This window comes from Rhinolophus sinicus, linkage group LG02 (assembly GCF_036562045.2).
Source record: "Rhinolophus sinicus isolate RSC01 linkage group LG02, ASM3656204v1, whole genome shotgun sequence".
Classification (NCBI taxonomy): domain Eukaryota; kingdom Metazoa; phylum Chordata; class Mammalia; order Chiroptera; family Rhinolophidae; genus Rhinolophus; species Rhinolophus sinicus.
The window spans coordinates 159,777,738-159,798,594 of NC_133752.1; the positions used below are offsets into that span (position 1 = coordinate 159,777,738).

The following is a 20,857-nucleotide window of genomic DNA, read 5'->3' on the forward strand; positions in this document are numbered from 1 at the left end:
AAGAATCCACAAGTATGGAAAGCTTTGCCAGAAGGTAGATTTTTGGATTGAACTGTAACTTCAACATAACAAATATTGCCAGGTTACTTCCTTTCATTAACACCCAGAAAGTTAATCTTTTCCCTGTCATTGACAATGGGTATCAACGTCTCAATCTATGTAAAGTGATCTCATTGTTGTGTTTATTTGAACAGTCAAAAAGATCCAGTAAATTGAATTACCAACTGGAAAACAAAATTCAAGGCCAATTTGGAAAACAAAGAACAAAAAGCTTAGAATTTGGCTGCAGGGTTCAGCCATTGAGAAGGAAAATAGGCCAGCAATTCATGTGCTAAGAGTTTTGAGTTTGGAGACTGAGTATAAAACACAAAAAGCTACTAATCAACTCATTCTTTTGAATAGAAAAGTACTATTCTATTCAGATTCATGGTCAAAGGGGATAAATTTTACCACTACAAGGAACTGATTTTTAAAAAGTGTACTTCAGCCCGGTTGTGTTAGGTCTGTTCATTCTCAATGGTGATATCCCAGGTGACAGAGAATGTTGCGAGAGACACCAAAAGAATTTTCCGCACTGGTCCTCTCAGGTCCTCTTCAGCCCCTTTGGCACACAAACATAGCCCCTTCCTATCATCCCTCCATTCCTCTTGACTATCAATCAACATGACAACAATGGCTATCAATCCACAAGAATTACTCTTCTCTTTCCCAAGGACCCAACTTTGACAAACTATCCCCCAATTTAGCCAAATTTTATCTGACTCCTCCTGCTAGGATGCCTTCCTTTCACAGTTAGGTTGCTCATTTGGAACCTTCTCATACCCAGCCTTCTCCAATAAAGGTTTACGCTAACAGTGTTTTGGTCCATTTTCTAAAATTGTGGTACCTCAGTTTAAATCAGGACTGGACCCCTTGCTGCTCAGCCTGTAGCCACATCAAGAACAAAATATGCCCAAGACCTCTGGCCATGTCTCTTCAAGTTGCAGAGACTGACTGACTAAGGCTTTCACCTGATCTGCACTCCATGTTAAAATGTCACTTAGACTTTTATTCTTTTTATTGTCCATGGTGTAAGCCTCTTGATCTGATTTATTTTCATTACTCAGGGTTCTCACAGATGAGCTGAGCTCATAGTCCCAAGATGCTTATTTATTTCTTATTACTGCCTATTTATTTCTTATTTGTTCTTGTCATTTAAATATGGGCTCAAAGTTGTGGGGGGAAATAGCACTAAACATTGGAAGCTCTGGCAGGATCTTACCAATGACAATTTAGAAATGTTACCAGTAACTACGTTTTTCCTTGGTTCTTGTCCTCTTGAAGGAAAGAATTCAGTCAAGAGACAGAGTTAAGCAAGTTGCTGAAAGCAAGGTTTATTAGTAAGAAAGTACTCTGAGTGTGGAGCAGGCTGACCCGAGGGTGGGTAGCAGCTTCTCCTTACACTGTGCATGGGTTTTTATCCCTATGGGTAGAATTGTCTCCCCGCCTCCCTTTCCAGTATCTTCCTCTTTTTCTGCTGATGTGTCCCATCCTCCCTTCTTGTTTCCCAGAGTGTAAGCATGAGCTCGTCAGTATCCCATAATTTATTTAAAAAGCTCACTATAGGGAGCAAAACCACAATGTGTGGTCCTGGGAATCCGGGTAAGCAGGATGTACATCCTGATAAGCGGGATGTTTGTGACACAAACAGGGGCAAAGGCACAGGCCTCGGGTGGTCCTTAATGGTGGTCTGAACTAGGGCTAGTCCCTCTTCCTCTTGCTTGTTTCTACCTTTCGACCTACCCTAATAGAAATCAGTGGCCATTCTGAGGAATTTAGAACATGAATACGGTAATCCATTTGCGTGACACCTTACGCTAAAATGGTTGAAAGATTCCAAATATTCAATGATTAGTGATATAGGTATCTTGGTGCGTTCTCGGGATCATGATCTCACATTTGCTGAGGAATGGAAATGCATATCAGAGAGGCAATTTTAAGTAGCACACAATTTTAATGTAAAGCACAAGAGAAAAGCTCTCTGGAAAGAGGGGAGTTCCGAAAATGGAATGCCCCACAGGCTAAGCTGCACCAGGGACTATATATCCTTGAGTCTACAATCTTTAAGTTGTTTACCAGAAGCTGATTGGCCCCCTGTACCTGTGCTAGTGTCTTAGCTGACTCTGCAGTTTGATGTGGTAGCCCCTCCCACTGAGTTCCCTTCACATTTTTCTGTCAGCTATTTTGAAACTGTTTTCTTTGGTCTTGATGTCCTCCATGGCGGTCCTGTCCCTGACTGCCCACGACTTTCCCATCTCACTTTGAAACTGTTTTCCTGGGCCTTGATGTCCTCCACTGCAGTCCTGTCCCTGACTGCCTATGACTTTCTTATCTCATTGGCATTTTTACATGGGACAATTCTAAAATTGCTGCCAGTAAGGACTCCTTAGAAAATTCTAATAAAAATGTGGAGGATCTAAACTCCAACCTTAAATTCTCTTCTCCCTCTCCTGATCCAACCCTGGATTGACTTTCTTCTTAGGCCCCTGTCCTTGACTCCCTTCCCCCCTTGTTATATTCACCCTCTTCTTCCTATACCTTTCCTAGGTCCTCTTCCTTTTCCTCTATTGCTCCTTCCTAAACACACCCCTCTCGTCGGACAATTTCCCGTCATGTCTTATAACATAGTTGAAAATGACAACCAAACTTGCTAGTCTTATAACTTTATACTTTAGTCAATATCAAGTTTTCATAATCTAGTTAAGAACTTTCTAAATCCTCCTAAGGAAAAAGGTAAATTCATTGAATAATTTATAATCACTTTAAAACTTTGTAGTATGAACTCTCTGATCTCTGTCAATTAGTCCTTATGGAACCCAGAGATAGGGAAAACTCTTATATAATGTGGGAATCTTCAGTCATGCTCTCCAGACACAAAGTGTTCAAGAACTGATTCCCTCCACTTGCTGACAGCATTAGCAAATGAGGGACATAACTTCTCAAAGGATAAGCTCCACTTTTGTCAGACCAGAGTGTATTTTGTTGGTCATGACGTCATTATACAAAATGAAAAGTCTCTTTCCCTTCAGAGACTAGAAGCTCTTCATGACTTTACCAAAACAACATAATTTAGAACTATGAGTTGACACACCTGAGTTCTTGTCCTGAATAGACTCACTACCTTTGGACTTCCTAATTGTCATAAACTTTTCTTTCTATTTGTATATAGAAAATCAAGACAAACTGTAGGGGTTTTAACAAGAGCATAATAGACATCAGAGACCCATTGATTATATCCCTTTATTTGAGCCCATATCAAAAGTCTACCCACCTTGTTTTGGTGCAGTGGTAGCAGCTGCCAGTCTGGCAATTTAGCCTTAGTACATGAACTTAATCTTATAGTCCCTGATGCTATTCAAATCTTATTCTGGAATGGAAATACCTACCTAGCATTTCTATGCCCCTAGAGTTGAGATAGGGTGGGGGCAGGGCCTCCAAGAAAACCATTAACTGCCAGTCAAAGACAAAGAACCCATAAGTCAAGATGAGACAAGGAAACTGCCAGAATTGGCCAAGACTAAGACGGCAATGACATTCACTTGCAAGTAACCTCCAGACACATTATACAGTCATTATAATACATCTCCATGCTAAAGGACACACACTACCAGTGTCATGACACCTCCCGAGAAGACCATATAAGGACAAAAAAATGGGTGTATCCCAAATTTCTGGCAAAACCCACCCATTTTCTGAAACTAATAGAATATTCCTCCCCTTCATTTCAATGTAAAATACCTACCAAATAAAACATGCCACACCTCAAATTGGGGTTGTCTCTTACTCAGAGGCAACCTCTGCTCTGCCAATGAAGTAGATCTTCACTCAGCAAATGACTTTCACTTTATTTCCTGGCTCATGCTACAATTCTTTCCTGTGCAAAGTCACAGACCCTCTTTCCTACAACAGACTGCCTTCCTAAAAAATCATCACCTCTCCCCCTGCACATGTTCTATCCATTGCAGAAACACTCTAGACCCCACTGCTGCTCTTCCTCACACAATAGAAGGCAAACCTCAGAACTGTCATGAGCTTATTTGGGAATTTCTCCTGCCTCACTCTGACTTCTTTGAAACTCTTTTGGATGATTCCTATTTAAAGCTGTCTGTGGATGGCTGCTAGTTCAGAATTGAACAAGGAGACCGTCAAGCTGGACATGCTGTCACAACCCATTCAGGTTTGCTAGGATCCAACCCTCTACCAGAGGCCAAATCTGCACAGTCCTTTGCCACACAAATTTCTGTATGGTGTGGTACATAATTCATTCAAAATCAAATGTTTTGATGTAAATATTTGTTTTCTTAATTACAAATTCATCAAAAAAAAAACAAAGAAGGCACTTATTTTTGCTATTAGAGGGTCCCAAATTTCAAAATGAAAGAGGCAGCCTTTTAAAATCTGAATGCTATGGTGTGTGTTTTTCCTCCAAGTTTCAGTTTCAGACTAACGTAGGAAGAATCACAAGCAATACAAAAAGTATGATGCGTTGTACTATGTCACCTTAGCTAAGTTCAAATGAACTTTGATAGAATTTCTTTCCCTGCATGATTCTGAGTTACAGTTGACCGCACAGGAAAAATATGAGAATGTTCTGGAAGGCCTAAGTAAAGCAGCTATCTTTTTTTTTTTTCACATTGAAAATCAGTATAGGGTGCCAGGCATTGTCATGGTGAGCACAGGTTGTCACTGATCTGCTAGCTCACGGTGTGGGGATACGGTGGTAACCAGTCCACAGTTCCTCAAGCACATACCATATCTCCTTCTTCAGCTTTTCCTAGTCCTGGACCAAGAGCAGGGGTAGTTCCATGGTGGAGGGAGGGCATCAGCTTCCCCTGTAGATCAGCCAACATCATAGTTTGTCCTTGTGGTTTCCAGTTTATCCTTATGGATTCCAGTTTTTGCTCTTCCCTACTTCACATCCCTGATTGCCAGCTGGTTGACTTCAGGCCCTTCACAACACAGAAATATTCTTGTATAGACTTCTCAACCTGCTACCATAATTGTCTAAGTTTTTATGCCTCTAATAAGCCCCTTATTCTATTATTCATACTGTTTCTGTTTCTCTAATCAAACTCTGATACAAGCAGTCAGTATATTTATGCAATAAGCATCTTCTAAAGAGGAACATAAAAGTGTATTTGTAGCATTTATTGTTTGCTATGTGTCAGACATTTTGCTAACTATGACTTATCTCGTTTGATCTTTACCACAACACTATTTTACAAGTAAAGAAATTGGACTCAAAGAGATTACTCAAGGGCACAGTGCTAGAATCTGAAAAGCTGGGCAATTGAGAGTTTCTGTTTATAACCATTGTCATCCTGCCTCCTCCAAAGAGCATAAACTCTGAAAAGTAATGAATTCCCCGCACACAATGGTAATTTTTTTACCCCAGAGGTGTTTTGACTTATTCATTTTGTTTGACAAGGATCCGAACGTGCCACCCCAAAGTATGCCACTTTGGCCTAGGAATTATTTTGAGTTGAAGATGTTAAGAATCATCCCACTGAAGTAGGACATGAAGCCTAGGAAATTGACAACCCCCTCCAGGGTACAAAGTGAGGTGCTTCACTGGTTACACAAGTAACAGGTAAATGTATCCAGTACCTGCAGCTGGAGAATAACAAGAACCAGTTTCATCCAGCTCAACTGATCCCTATGACCGGAACCTGACCTCTTAGCTAATTTTAATGTCATTATAATCTCATTTACACTGCGGTTACTATGACTCCTGTCATACATCTGATGCTGTGACAGTTCTGGAGGAGCCAAATAAGGAAGAAAAATTGGAAATGGAGGGTCACGCTCAGAGGGAGGAGATGAATGAACCAGGTCAATGGAATGTTACCAATTTCCACCCCAGGAGGGACAAATACCCCTGATCATGACCTCCCGGGGTGGGGCGACTCATTCTCTGAGTTGGCCTGCACTTTCCTCTCAAGTGTGTTTTTCGTTTTCAATAAATCACTCTCGCTTTCCTGCATCTGTCTTGCTCTTGAATTCTTTCTTGTGTGGAAACAAGAATCCAGTCACCGTAGCTCTGGGCTGATTCCTCTCTTGGACACCCCTGTGAGCTTCTGGCAACACCACCACCCCCACTTACCCCCATACCACCTGGAAGAAAGAGTGATTCATTTTTCAAAAATTGTTTGGGGCAGCCAGATGGCTCAGTGGGTTAGAGTACGAGCTCTTAACAAGTTTGCTGGTTCAATTCCCACGTGGGATGGTGGGCTGCGCCCCTTGCAACTAAAGATTGAAAATGGCGACTGGACTTGGAGCTGAGCTGCGCCTTCCACAACTACATTGAAGGACAACTACTTGGAGCTGATGGGCCCTGGAGAAACACACTATCCCCCAATATTCCCCAATAAAATAAAATAAAAAAAAAAAACAAAACAATAAAAAAACAGTGATCCAACACCAAGATGAGTTTGCATAAATAAAACCTTGCTAAAACAGTCTTTATAATACATTAGTTTAACTTCTTCACAATTTATTGTCCCTTGAAGCCCAAACTCCCTTTCTTTTATTAAAAGGGTATATAAGCCCTACTTCTTTGAGTTTCATTAGTTTTCAGTGAACTCTTGCAAATAAAAAAAAATTAAATGCCTTTTTCCCCATTAATCTGTCTTTTGTTAGTTTAATTCATACACCCCTTGACAATAAACCTAAGAGGGTAAGTTTTTCCTCCCCATGTCTAAGTTAAAAAGGAATATTTTCCAAACAGAAAAATCATCTGAAGAAGTTCCTTAGATTAACAACATAGTACAGAAATGTTCATTAAATCTTCTTAGTTAAAACTTGCAAGAGACCTACTCTATCTTAATCAATTTAAAGTGTTAATTTGTCTTCCTGATAAGGTAGGAGGAAAGGTAGAAATGAACAGGAGAAGGAAGGAACCAGCCCCAGTTAGGAGGCCCCTTCTAACTACTCCTACTTGGATGGGTCACAGATATCCTGCTTTGCAGGGTATTGAAAACAAAGGTGGGCACAAACACCTTACTCAGCAGGATACTGAGAACAAGACAACATTCCGATTTAGCACCTCCGCCCCTTAGTGGGCTTTCCTAAAGAATTATAGTAAGATAATGGCCTTCACATGCTCCTAAATCAAGATATGTCATTAGAAGAAGGGAAAATGCTGGAGAGGGAGGGGAAACACCCCACTTACCAGAATGTACATCCTACTTCCAGGACCATGCATTATAGTTTGCCCTCTTTTTAATGCACTTCTCAGATAAATCTTGGGAAATTGATGGGTTCATACTTACGCCCTGGGCAACAACCTTGGGAACAAAAAGGGAGTATAGGACACGTCATCAGAAAAAGAGAAAGACACTGGACAGGGAGAGGGGGAGACAACACCCATAGAAACAAAAACTCATGTAATGTAAGGAGAGGCTGCTTCCCTCTCCTGGGTCAGCCCACTCCATGCCTCACTTTACCAATAAACTTCTTGCTGTCCAATGCTTGCACAAACTCTGTCTTTTGACTGAATTCTTTCCTTCAAGAAGACAGGAACCGAGGTAAAATGTCATTCCTAGTAACACTCCTTTTGAAAAGCCAACCACCAACTATTCATCATGTGAGGAAAAATTCTTAGGTGTGGGAGGGAATACAAACTACAAGTTTTTGTAAAAGTTGCAAGAGACCAACCTATTACATCACATATCATCAAAGAAAATGTTTGTTTGTACCAACATTTTCCTCATTCTAAAAATAATATATGCTCATAGACAATAAGAAAAATACTGAAAAATAAAATATTATTAATAGCCTATGACCCAAAAATAACTACCATTAGTATATTGGTGTTTTTCTTCCCATGATTTCTTCTCTGTGAATAGTTTTTTCTTTTTTAAGTAAGGAATAATTTAATCTGAATATAACAACATAAAAAATACAGAAAGTTTATTTCTATCCTATAGCTACTAAAAGTGAATTAGATAACATTTAAAGAAATATAGCTGTGGATACTGGAAAAGTTATACAAGGCAAGCGCTTTAACTTGATCCTTGTCAACTATAGAACTCCGTCTTCCGCAGCTTTGCCTTTTTTTCAGCATTCACCCTGACCTCCACCCCCTTCAACCCATCATTTACTCTGATATTCCCCAGTTTGCTTCAGTTTACTATTCACTTCGAGAACCTTGGAAATGTTCTTTCTTTTTGAATTTCAGCCTTATTTCAATCATCTTTCAAAATCTAGCCTCAAATTTGTATTTTATTTTTCTGTGTGTTTCTCCACTTTTTTTTATTAGTTTCAAGTGTACAAAACAACATAGTGATTAGACGTTTATATACCTCAAAAGTGATAACCCCAATTAAATCTATTACCCATCAGACACTGTACATAGTTATTATAATATTATTGACTATATTCCCTATACTGTACTATATATCCCTGTGACTATCTTTTAATTATAGTTGACATTAAATATTATCTTATATTAGCTTCAGTTTTTGTTTTCTTTAACAAGATAGTTTTATATGTCATAATATATATGTTATAACATAATTTTTGAAAATATACTTTTAATAATTGAATATTTTTTCAAGGAAAAAAGGTACCATATTTTGCTAAATCATTTCTCTAGTGGTGAACACAGAGTTCATGGATAATTGTTTTCTTTGCTTTTATTTAAATACTCCTAACCTTAAAATAAACAAGCAAGGTGAGAGGCAACAAGGGTTTATTTGAGATCCAAGAAGAATAGTAATTCTGGGAAGCACTAATGCAGGCAGAAACCCAAATAGTGTTCCCATTAGAAGCCAAGGGTTATTTCTGAGAAAAAGAATGGGAATAATTACAAGACTAGAAGGAAGGAATTTCTATGGGTGTAGATAAGCTAGGGAAGGAATTTCTATAGGTGCAGATAAGCTTACATAGTGATGCTAATTCTAAAGAATGTCTTTAATTTCAGTCTTGTAGTTATAATGTCTGCTCTCCTGCAAGCTTTGCAAATAGTGGTTTGGAATACAATGCTGCTGTAGGCCTAGTCCAAAGGTTATTTTGCCCAGTTTTAATATTCCAAATGTTTGAGGAGTTAAAATTTGCAAGGCAATTACTTTTGGATGGCAGCTCTAACTCCATTTTGAAGTGGCTTTGTTTATATTATTTTTTACATCACAATAACCTTTTTTTTTTAAACAGGACTTTTTTATAATTCAAAGGTAATGCATAAATGGTGTAAAAATTTTAATTTCCAACTTCCAACTCCAGAAATAACCACTGTTCAATTTAATTTTGTGCATACCCTTCCAGAGCCATGTCTGTGAATATGCAATTATATTAAAAGGCAAAATTTTTAAATTTGTTAGTACATGTAAATATTTTATTGAATTATGAAGGAAACAGCAGGTAAGAAAAGAGCTGATTTGAGAAACATTTGAAGAACAGTCTTACTACATGGTCAGAGGGGAAAGAAATGCCAAATAAGTTTGCTAAATTCGTTAACTTTTTTAGAGCAATAAATGCCTGTCACATTTTGGGTTAACATTTCTAACAGGTGGTAAACATCCTACGAACTTACCAAGTTTAAAGTAAACTTTTAATCTTATTGAGCAGTTATCTTTATGTACCTTCATCATATGGTGATTGTTGTTAAATATAAACTATCATTTTCCAAGAGTGTCACATTAAGCAAGCAGACTTAGTAAATGTATTTTTAAAAATCAAGCAATTATCACTTAGACTCTGTCCATGTTTGGGATAAATTAAAAAATATGTATATATTGGGGGTGGCTCGTTAGCTCAGTTGGTTAGAGCGTGGTGCTAATAACACCAAGGTTGTTGGTTCGAGTCCCGCATGGGCCACTTTGAGCTGTGCCTGCCTTAAAATATATATATACATATACATACACACACACACACACACACACACATATATATATATATATATATATATATGTGTGTGTGTGTATGTGTGTGTGTATGTATATGTATATATATATACACACACACATATAATGTACATTTAAGGTATATATTTATACACACATACCTGTTACTTCAAAATTATAAAATTACTTCCTTAAAATTTTTTTTTCTGGTAACCTCATATTTTTGTTTGTCTTTAGATTTTTAAAACTTTCTCCTCCCAAAATATTTATTATTTGATGTAATGTAAGGATCCTTTTTTCATCAAAATAGACAAAACACTACTTATTGAATAGTTTATCTTTTCTCACTGATTTGAAATGAAACTTTATGTTACTATATAATACACAGATATGTCATTGATTCAGTTTCTGAATTCTCTTCTCATTCAGGGGCCAATTTGTCTAAAACTGCTTTATTATGATAATATTTTAATAGCTTTATATTTTGACATCTGGGAGAGCATGTCCCCTATGTTTATTCTTCTATTTCAAATATATTATTTATGTGAATCTACTCTTCCAGATGTTCTTTTTTATTAAAAAATTATATTCTTTTGAACTGATAGAAGTAGAATTTTGGAGTCATTGGGTACATTCAATGTAAAACTGTTTCTCAAAGTTGTACCAGTTTACACTCCTAATAGCAGGGCATGAAGGTTTCTGGCGCTAATTCCTCACACATTTGTGGCTTTATCAACCTTTTAAACCTCAGTTATTCTGGTGAGTATACAGAAATAACTTATCGTGGCATTACGGATTATTATGGGGATTAGCACCTTTATCTGTCTATAGGCCATTTGTAATTCCTGTTTGCTATAATGCCTGTTTAAGACTTGAGCACATTTGGGGAGGGGAAATCTACCTTTTCTTCGTTTTTATTACTGTTTTAAGTTAAATTTTTGATCCATCTGGAATTAATTTTAGTGTAAGGCAAGTTGTAGGAGTTCAACTATCACTTTCCAGATGGCTAGGCACTTGTCACAAAACTACTTATTGCATAATCCACTTCAGACTATTGATAATTATAGAGTCAAATTTTGTCTATCTGTCTATCTATCTATCTATCTATCTATCTATCTATCTATCATCTATCTATTGTATATGTGTATATAAGTTATATTAAGACTTCCTTTGTATTGCATAGAATGCATAGATAAATTAGAGAACTTCCTTGGCATATTTTGTTTTTATATCAAGTCCTTCAATCCAGGAGCATTGTATGTCTCTCCATTTATTCAAATATTCTATTATGCCTTTTTATACAGTCTGATAAATTTCTTCCTAGGCAATCTAGTTTATCTTTCTGCTATAAAGATTTTTCCATTATGTTTTCTGATTTCATTTTTTCTATTAGATGGAGAAACTGAGCTAAAATGGTTCCCTGCCATGTGGAACTGACCTAAAATGGTTGCCAAAGCGGAGAGAGAAGTCCCCAGCCTAAGCCCCAGCCCACTTCCGCATAACCTCCTCCAAGCCACACCCAGAGCCAATCACCAAATGACACCTATCCCTTCCCCAACTCTAGGAAGTCCCTAACCCATAAAATCCTACTCAAAACCTTGCTAGGGGCTCAGTCTTTGGGAAGGATCCCGCTGAGCCCTCCAGGGTAATAAAGCTGACTCTCCTAACTCTCTGAGTGCCGCTTGGGTTCTTTCCAGTCCTGGTATCCGTAGCATATTGACTTTTTAAAAATTGTAGTAAAATATATACAACATAAAATTTAACATTTTAACCATTTTAGGTGTGCAATACAGTGGCATTAAGTACATGCATAATGTTGTACAACCATCACCACTATCCTCTGATTCATTCCTCTGTTGATTTTATTCCTGCCTATATACTGAAGTAGCTCTTGGTAGACAACCTCAAGTACAAAAACATTAATAACTAAAAGTTGGAAAGCATTCACAAAAGACTGTTCTCTTGTCACACATCAGCCTAGCCGATTGTCCCTCCGCGTCTTTCCTTAAGGAAAGAAGAGACTGTGCCTTTTTGGGACTTTGTTTTATCTTGATGTTTTACACCTCATGTCTCTCAATCTAGTCTCCAAAAGAGGGTTTGCAGCCAACTATGAGTAAGATTCCCCATGGGGGGAACGACTCAAGCCAAGCAGAACTGCGTGGAGACCCCTGATGAGCTGCCTTAGGAAAGATCTGGGAAGGGGCCTTGCCTCCCCTTCCCCCTGCCTGGGAAAAACCACTGCTGACTCTGGCTTTCCCCTCTCACCTGATTGTGAGAGAAGTCAAGAGAGCGATAAAGATCAAACCCTCTGCTCAGCTCAATGGAACAGTTTCGACATGTGATATATGTCCCTTAGGGAGTCGAATACCTCACCTCAGTCATCATAAGACTTTCTGCTTCGGCTGTTTGGGGACCAACATAATTGGTTTGGGTTGTCTCTATGACGTGATAAATGAGTCTCACAGACCATGTCAGAAACAACGCTACTCCCTTGTATGCTTATCAATAAAAGCTACCAGTCAGTCGATTAGGGGCTCCAGTCTTTCATGACTGTGAGACCCCCTGGCCTTCTGAGACTTAACTGCATTAAATCTCTGTTTCTTTCTTTCTTAAAAACTTAACCCAAAGCCACCCCTTCTCGCACCCTCACTGCCCGTGTTGCGCTGGACGCGATACTGTTCCATTTTTCATAAGTTAATTTTGTAACTGAGAGTTTTCCATCAAGACTAGGGCAAGGCAATGGAGGATTGGTTACTTGGGGGATTTTGATGTAATGAAGAAATAATGAATGATTCAAAAATTGTTGATCGGGAAAAGGCTGTGACAAGGCCAGACACAGGCTTTGCCCCTTAGTCTGAACTTGCTTTGTACCTAGCCAACTTGCCATTCTTTGTCTCCTGATTTTCAGCTAAGATTAGAACTCTTTGTCTCCCTGAAACTAGCTAACTAATGAGACAAACATTAGTTCCACTGACTGAGACTTTTGCTTACAAAACACCCTCAACTGTAAATCTCCCCAACTATAGCTGTTTACCCGTCCCTATAACAGTCTAAGGCAAGACCACCCTGATGAGATATTTTGATCTGAATAACATCTAATGAATAAGTCCTAACAGAAAAAGTCATGCTTAAGCAAGATAAAGCCATCTTTTCCTAAAAATTTGATTTGCCATACCCATTGCTCATTTTGCAAGATGTAGGAAGAGAAGGATGTATTTATCAGAACCACCCATAAATGATTTATCTTCTTCCTGGGGCCTAGCAAACCTCAATCATGTGAGGGGCATAAGAAATTGAAAAGTTGACTTTAGTACTCCTCGGAAATATTAACTACATCTTCAGGAATTCATCAAAAGAGATTATATTATCCAAAAATCATTAAGATGTAGCTAAACATCTTTGTGTAGCTGTCTGAGTTTGTGCTCTCTCACCCATTAGCTGTTGAACTAAGAGGCAGAGGTTGGAGTGTGTAATTGAGGCAGGTTAGTTAGTATGAAATCAGACAGTTAGAAATTCCAAACTGAGCAAAAACAGAACACTGAATAACTTACCTGTACCAGGGCAACTGTACCAGGGCAAAACTATCATCAATCATGCTCTGGGGCAAGTGGGTTTTTCAAAGGTCTCCCCCAGGCTGAGCAGCAGAGCAACTCTGAGAAATATTATATCCATAGGCACCAATATTCCAGCATCCCCCTCCCAGGTAGAAATAAAGGTATATAAACACAAGCTTTTTGCCTGAGCTAGTGGGCATCCCAGTTTCGGGTACCCCCCTCCCACTCGGGAGCTGTAACTCTTTGCTTGGTATAATAAACTATCTTCCTGTGCAACTCATTGCCTCTCCTTGGTCCGTGTATTCATTCTTCGGCTCCATAAGACTAGGAACCCAGGATACACTAAGGAACATTCTACATCATAATGAGGCATAATGTAAAGTACATACCATTTGTTCATGAATCGAAGATAAAAATCATAGTTCCAACTCTGGTAATAACTAACTAGCAAATAATTTAACCTTTGAGCATTTCAATTTTTTTCTTTAAAAAGTCAAGGAGTAGAACTAGGTGACTTCCAGGTACTTTTGCATTCCAGGACTACTGCAGGTTTATCTTTGCTTTAAGCAAGCTCTGTGCATTGTTTCTGTGAATCTAGGTTAACACACCTTTGAAAAGCCTCTTTTTCAGATCCCTCAGAAGCTTAACCATCCTGAAGATAGCACATAGTCTCGTTAACTGTCCTGTAATCCTATCTCCACCTTGGTTTCTCCCACTTTCATTTCATCTTCTTTGCATTCCCATCTTAATTCCAAATGCATAAAAGAAACTGCAAACTGTCATCTAGGAAGCATTTTTCTCAGTCTGTTGAGCTCTCCCAGACATATCCTGTTTGGCTCAAATAAAAATTTCGTACAGATGTAGACATTCTTACAGCGACAAGAACAAGTCTCTCCTGAATATGTCACATTTGAGCTGAAGACAATCAAGGCCCAAAAGGCTCAGGAAGAACTTCTACCTCCCCCTTAACTACCTAAAAGAGTTTAGATAGAGGGCCTGGTTTGGGAAGAGAACTATCACCAGAGATAACTAGGGGGAGTTAGGCAGGGCCTGTTTGTTCAACGTCTTCTCTGTGTCCCACTGTCTGCATGGTATGGCAGACTTGTTTAGCAAACATTTGCTCTAACTGAGATAGAAAAACCATAGGCAGTCAGGGACATGGCTGTGGTGGAGGGGATTAAGGCGGAGACCATAACAAAAGCCAAAGGAAATGACTTTAAAATAGCTAACAATTTCAAACTGCAGAGCCCGCCAAAGTTAACCGCCCAAGGACAGGAGACCAATCAGCTCTGACTAGAGACATTATAGTTCCTAGCATAGCCCTATTCCTGGGGGCATTCCATTTTTGGATCCCCCCCCCCCACTCTGGAGAGCTTTTATTTTGCGCTTTACAATAAAACTGTAGTGCTTAAACCTTACCTCTCCTTCCGAGTCTGTGTTCTCATTCTTCGGGTATGTGAGACCATGATCTCTGGGAACACTCCAGGATCCTATATCATAACCATGTTCTTGTAACTAGTCTTCCTTCCCTTCGAAGCCACAGACCTCTATCTCCTTCTCCTTAGCTCAGGATGGCATATAAGCCCCAGTTTCCTGACAGTCTTGAGAACCTCTTGTGTCTTTGTGGGGCTCCCATAAACACAAAATTAAATTTGTTTTTCTCCTGTTAATTTGTCTTATGTCAATGTAATTATTAGACCAGCCAACACAACCTGGAAGGGTAGAAGAAAATTTTCCTCCCCTACAATCATCATGAGGAAATTAATTGCCTCATATAACAAGAAGTCCCGAAGTAGGCTATTCTGCCTTTTAACTTAATATGACACGCACAGAATTTTTTCAGAATCTTTTGGGGAAAAGAAAACACCTTGTGATTTTGATTACACTTAGGATGTCCTAGGCAGGTCTTGGGGATTTATGCACTTTTAGGGACCATCTTAGAGTAAGCACACTAACTATGGTTACTTTTGTCCTCTAAGTTCAGAAGTAGCTATTTAAATAAAACTGCCACCTGAGTCTTCAGTCTTCTAGTCCTCCTAGGGATTTACTAAGTTCAATTGTTAGTGGCTCTTTTCATAAGACCAGTCTTTATGCTTAACAACCTCATCTTCCTAAGATCACACAAGAGGATTCCACTATTTCCAATCCACTGAATTAATACCAAATAAACAGCAGACTTCTTGGAAAAAAAATAGGATAAAAATTTGTGTTGCCCATAAGAATTAGTTTTGTCAACAAGTTAAATTCTATCAAATTTGGATCCTCAGTTACTTTTACTTGAATCTTTTGCTACATCCAATTTGTCCTTCATTTACATCAACTCTTAGTAACTCCTACTCCACTAGATAGTTTATTATCTCTCAGTTTTACTTACTCCTGTTCTAATACAGGCTTCACACTGAAACCTCACATCCCTCTCATACACCAAAACATGTGCTATGGGAGGGAAAAAAATTGACACAAACCCTGATCTCACAGAGTATGGAATTTTAGAGGAAGCAAGATATATAGACATTGTAAAAGATAATATTAATGGAACCACTTCAAAATGGAGTCGAAGCTGCCATCCCAGAAGAAATGCCTTGTAAGTCTTACTCAAACACTTGGAAGGTTAAAGCTGGGCAAAATAACTTTTAGATTGGGCTTAAAGCAGTATTTTATTCCAAACTACTATCTGCAAAGATAACAGGGAAACAAACATTATGACTACCAGACTGAAAATTAAAGACATTCTTTAGAATTAGCATCACTATGTAAGCTTATCTGCACCTATGGAAATTCCTTCCCTAGCTTATCTGCACCCATAAAAATTCCTTCCTTCTATTCATGTAATTAGTCCCTTTCCCTTCCTCATAAGTAATCCCTTTCCCTTGCCTTCACCTCCTAATCAGAACACTAATTGAGTTTCTGCCTCAATTATGTTTCCCAAATAGCTAGTCTTTTGGATCTCAAACAAATGCTTGTTACCTCTCACCTTGGCCTTTTATTTTTAGGTTAACAACATTAAGCTATAATGAACCACTATACGGAGTTACCTTGAAAATTTAATGATGAAAAGTGGAAAGTTCCTCATTTTATGCCCTGAGTAGTAAAAGATTTTTAATGTGAAAAAGTAGGAAGCACAAAGAAGACAAGGAAATTTGACAAACTATAGGGCTTTACATTTGAAAGATCTCCAAATTAAAAGACAACCTGAAAACAAAAATTTAAACATGACAAAAGCTTAATATCCTTAATACAGAGGGCTAAATATTAAAAAGTCCTTATGCTCCTTGGAGAAAGATGGACAGTTCTATAGCCATGAATAGCATTCCAGGTAATGCTCTGGAATCAATTTGCTTTTGTGAAAATGCCTTTGAAAGTGGAACAATTAGGAACAATCCAGTGTTCCTGAAAGTGAGCTAGTCAACAAGTCCTGCCTACTCTCATCTCTCTAACTAGCACAAGCCACATTTGTAAGGCTGATGTAAACCCAATCTTGCCTCTATAATTGATACAACCACTAGACAAATTCTTTCCAAGGACCTCACAAGACCAGCAGTTTGCTTTCCTCAAAGATACTGTACCGGATCAGTATAGTTACCCCTTACTTAATTAAGTGATAAATTCATCTTTTTAGTTATAGATTTTAATTGTTAGTCCCCTCTTTTGACCGAACCAGGTATAAATATGCAAAGATACAATTAGATAAATGTACAAAGGATGTGGGACAACAATTCATAAAGGAGAAAATCTAAATGCAAAAAAAAAAAAGAGGAAATGTTCAACCTTACAATGAATCAAAGATATTCAAATTAAAACATTGAGGTATCTCCCCCCCAAATACCGGGGGTGCCAAAAAAATGTATACACATGGCTTGTATTCATCATTTGTTATCAGTATATATTGAGTATTACAATTTTAATACCGTTTTTTCCTTTCTTAAAATGTGTATAATTTTTTTGCACCCTCTGTATATTAATGCTGCTAAGGGTTTACTGAAATAAACAAATTTGAAGTCTTGAAAAAACTATTTTACTGTATCTTGGGAGTTTTATTTTTAGCTCCCTCCCCCCCCCTTCCTACCCCAGAGAAAGGGTTGGAAGAAGAGGGAGAGAAAGGGAATGAGGTTAAGTGGGAGGGAAGGAAGAAGGTGGAAGGGGGGGCATGGGAGAGGAGGGGAAGGGGGAGAAAAAGAAGAAATTTCAAGAAGATAGAAGAAGCTTTAATCTTTGCTGTAATAATGGAAGCTATAAGATATACCACCATGTTTTGATGATCAAATTATAAAATGACAAGGATGAGTGAGCCAATAATAGTCTTATGTTCTTAGCACCAATAGCCCTGTTTATTTCTAATAATGCTATTTGTATTGAACTCTATTATTTTCTTGTTTTAATATAGCTATGTTGGCTTTCTTTTTGCCTAGCATAACTTTTCCCTCTATTTACTTTATATTCTATTCTTTTCTATTACTATTGTTGATTAAAGAATGTCCAGCCTATAGGAAAGTATTATAAGAGTTTATTTGAGCCAAGATATACCTCGAAGCAAGAGTTCAGCAGACTGAGAAAAATGCTTCTCAGAATGACAGTTTGCAGCTTCTTTTATATATTTGGAATTAAGTGGGGAAGGCAAGGAAGATGACATGAAAGTGGGAGAAAGCAAGGCATGGATTGGATTACAGGACAGTAACAAGATTACGTGCTCTCTTGAGGGTGGTTATGCTCATTTCAAAGCTGTGTTAACTAGATGCACCAGGAAAAAAGACATGGCTTGCTTAAGGCAAAAGTAAACCTTTTACTAAAAAGAAAAACATATGCTTGGAGGGTGACTACCCACGATGATCTTCCTAGTTATTAATTTATGATCAGATCACCTTATGATGTTACTTTCCATAGAACCCCTTTTTCATCTACGATATGTTAAAAAATAAAATTCGTCTGAGTAAATTTGAAGATCTAACTGGATTTAATTAAGCAGTTCAGGAATTTGGCAGTATCTCATCTAGCAACTAGAAGGGTGCTCCAAGAGTTATACAAAACGGAATGTTTTTGTAGGCAGAAAGAAGGTGAAACTAAGAAGTTTAGAGAGTGGATTAGGGTGAAACTAAGATATTTAAAAAGTGGATCATTTCAGGCAAGGGCACCTTCCCTTAGCGGAAGACAGGAAGTTCTATCAGGAAGACTACCTCAATAGTGTTGATCAGGAAATTCCAGACTGATTGATTAAGATCATGTTTCCGGAAGAGGTTGAACCTATACTTAGATCAGGTATTAAATCTAAGTTTGGCATCATGGGCTTATCGCATGACTATTGCCATATTGGGCCTGTGGTTTTATGTTTAACACATTCAACTGCAAAATCATAATTGGTGTCCTATGCAGGGGTTGACCAAATAGTAGGAAGATTTTATAAATGATCATCCAAGCCAGGTCACTACTGAGAATGAAAGTCAAAAGATAATAGGCATAAATTGAGACTGTGCCAAGCAATCGAGGGCATACTTAAAATGCATACTCATCAATTAAAAGTTATTTTTAACTATTAGAATGAACAAGTGTTAAAATCAATCACCTAACTACAATGCTCATCATCACCACTGAATAATTAAGAGCTTTCTGGGTATCTGCCCTTCTTCACCACAGCCCTCTTTGACTTGTTCTCCTTCCACTAAATCGATTCTATTGAAATCAGGGTGATTAATCTAGTTTAGATTCTGAACTACAAATCGGATTGCGCCAGTGTATCATTGTGATTTATAATAAGAAATATATATTTGGTCTTTGTCCACTGTTCCTGGCAAAACCCTTCTAATTTCCAATATAAGAGCCATAGGGGCATCTTTTGTTGTGATATTTAGTTGTGTTCCCCATTCGTGAAACAGCTCAAGGATAATGAAGGTAAAATGGGTGTCTTCTGTTATCCATAGAACAAGCCCCTCTCAACCACACCTGAGTTTATGTTAATGAGGCAATTCTGGAAAGCCCCAAGGTTGGGGGCTGCTTGCCAGAGAAACCAACCAAATGATTAGAAAGTTAGAACTTTCTATCTCACCCATGCCTCATCTCTGGAGAGGTGAGAAGGATTGAAGGTCGAATCAATCACCAATGGCGAATGCTTCACCCAGGCACACCTATGTAATGAAGACTGAAGTACAGAGTTTGAAGAGCTTCTAGGTTCGACACTTGGAGGTGCTGGGAGGGTGACTAGCCTAGAAAAGCCATAGCTCTGCATGCTTTTCCACTTCTCCCACACCCCTTGCCCTATATCTCTTCATCTGGCTGTTCATGCATCTTTTAATATCCCCTGTGATAAACTGGTAATCTAGAAATAAATTGTTTTCCTGAGCTCTGTGTGCTGCTCTAGAAAATTAATCAAACCCAAGGAGGAGGTGGTGGGACCCTCCATGTCAGTTGTAGAAATTTACACGTGAAAAGATCATGAGGAAAACAATACAAAATAAAATGGAGCCATGATGGTCAAACTGCTCAGTTATTAAAATCAAGTAGCTGAGGCATGATGAAGCAATTCTATTCTTGCTTTAACTAGCCTGGGAACTTAAACTTTTGAACTTTCAGTTGTGCGCCAGTGCCTGGATGTACCTAAATACCATAGATAAACTTCTGAAGGAGTTAAGAAAGAATATTCATGTGCTGGAGATGTTTACATCTCTTAGAGATAACTATTTGTCATGCTTAAGAAAGAATATTTCATTATCCAGACCACCTGGCATCCATCATCCAGACCACCGGGATATCTGGAAGATTATCATTCTGAGCCAATCCATGAACTAAGAATGCTCACGGAATATCTACCAGGTACAAATCACTAGCCTCTGGGGTTCAAAATATGAATAAGATATAATCTCTGCTCTTGAGGAGTACACAACACTCAAACTAAGTCATAAGTACAAAGCTATAGAAAGGTGTGAACAGGAATTATGACAAGTACTCGCAAAAAGCATTTTAACCCAATCAGTAGAGACTTCAGAGAGGAAGTAATGCCAGGTCTGTGCCTTAACGAATCGATAATGAATCCAAGAAGAGAAGGACACTCTTGAGAATAGAGATAAAAAAAGCATGAACAAGGCTGAAATCCAAAGACATTACAGTTTGTGGAGGAAATTGTATGTGGTTTGATGAAACTGGGGAGATGAGCATAATCCAGATTAAGAAAGGTTTTGGATTCCCTCTTAGAGTTTACCTTTAACACTTTTAGGATAGTGTGAGGAGTTATTGAAACTATCATTTACAAACATTTATTAAGCAGGATACTAATTGTTTTACATTTTTTAAGAAATTTAATGTTCTTAGCGACACAGTAAATAGACACTATTATCATCCCCATTTATCGGATGCAAAATTAAGTCTCAGAATCCTTAAGTAATTGTCCCATGACCAGGTAGCAACTACATAGAACAAGGATTTGAACAAAAGTTA

At 38.2% G+C, this 20,857-nt stretch overlaps 1 non-coding gene across 1 annotated transcript; it reads left to right on the top strand.

Annotated features, from left to right (window-relative positions):
* The first annotated feature begins 9,781 nt into the window (after nucleotides 1-9,781).
* Nucleotides 9,782-9,855, top strand: TRNAI-AAU (transfer RNA isoleucine (anticodon AAU)). Its single transcript has one exon. It is a non-coding gene; the product is annotated as a tRNA-Ile (tRNA).
* The last annotated feature ends 11,002 nt before the right edge of the window (nucleotides 9,856-20,857 follow it).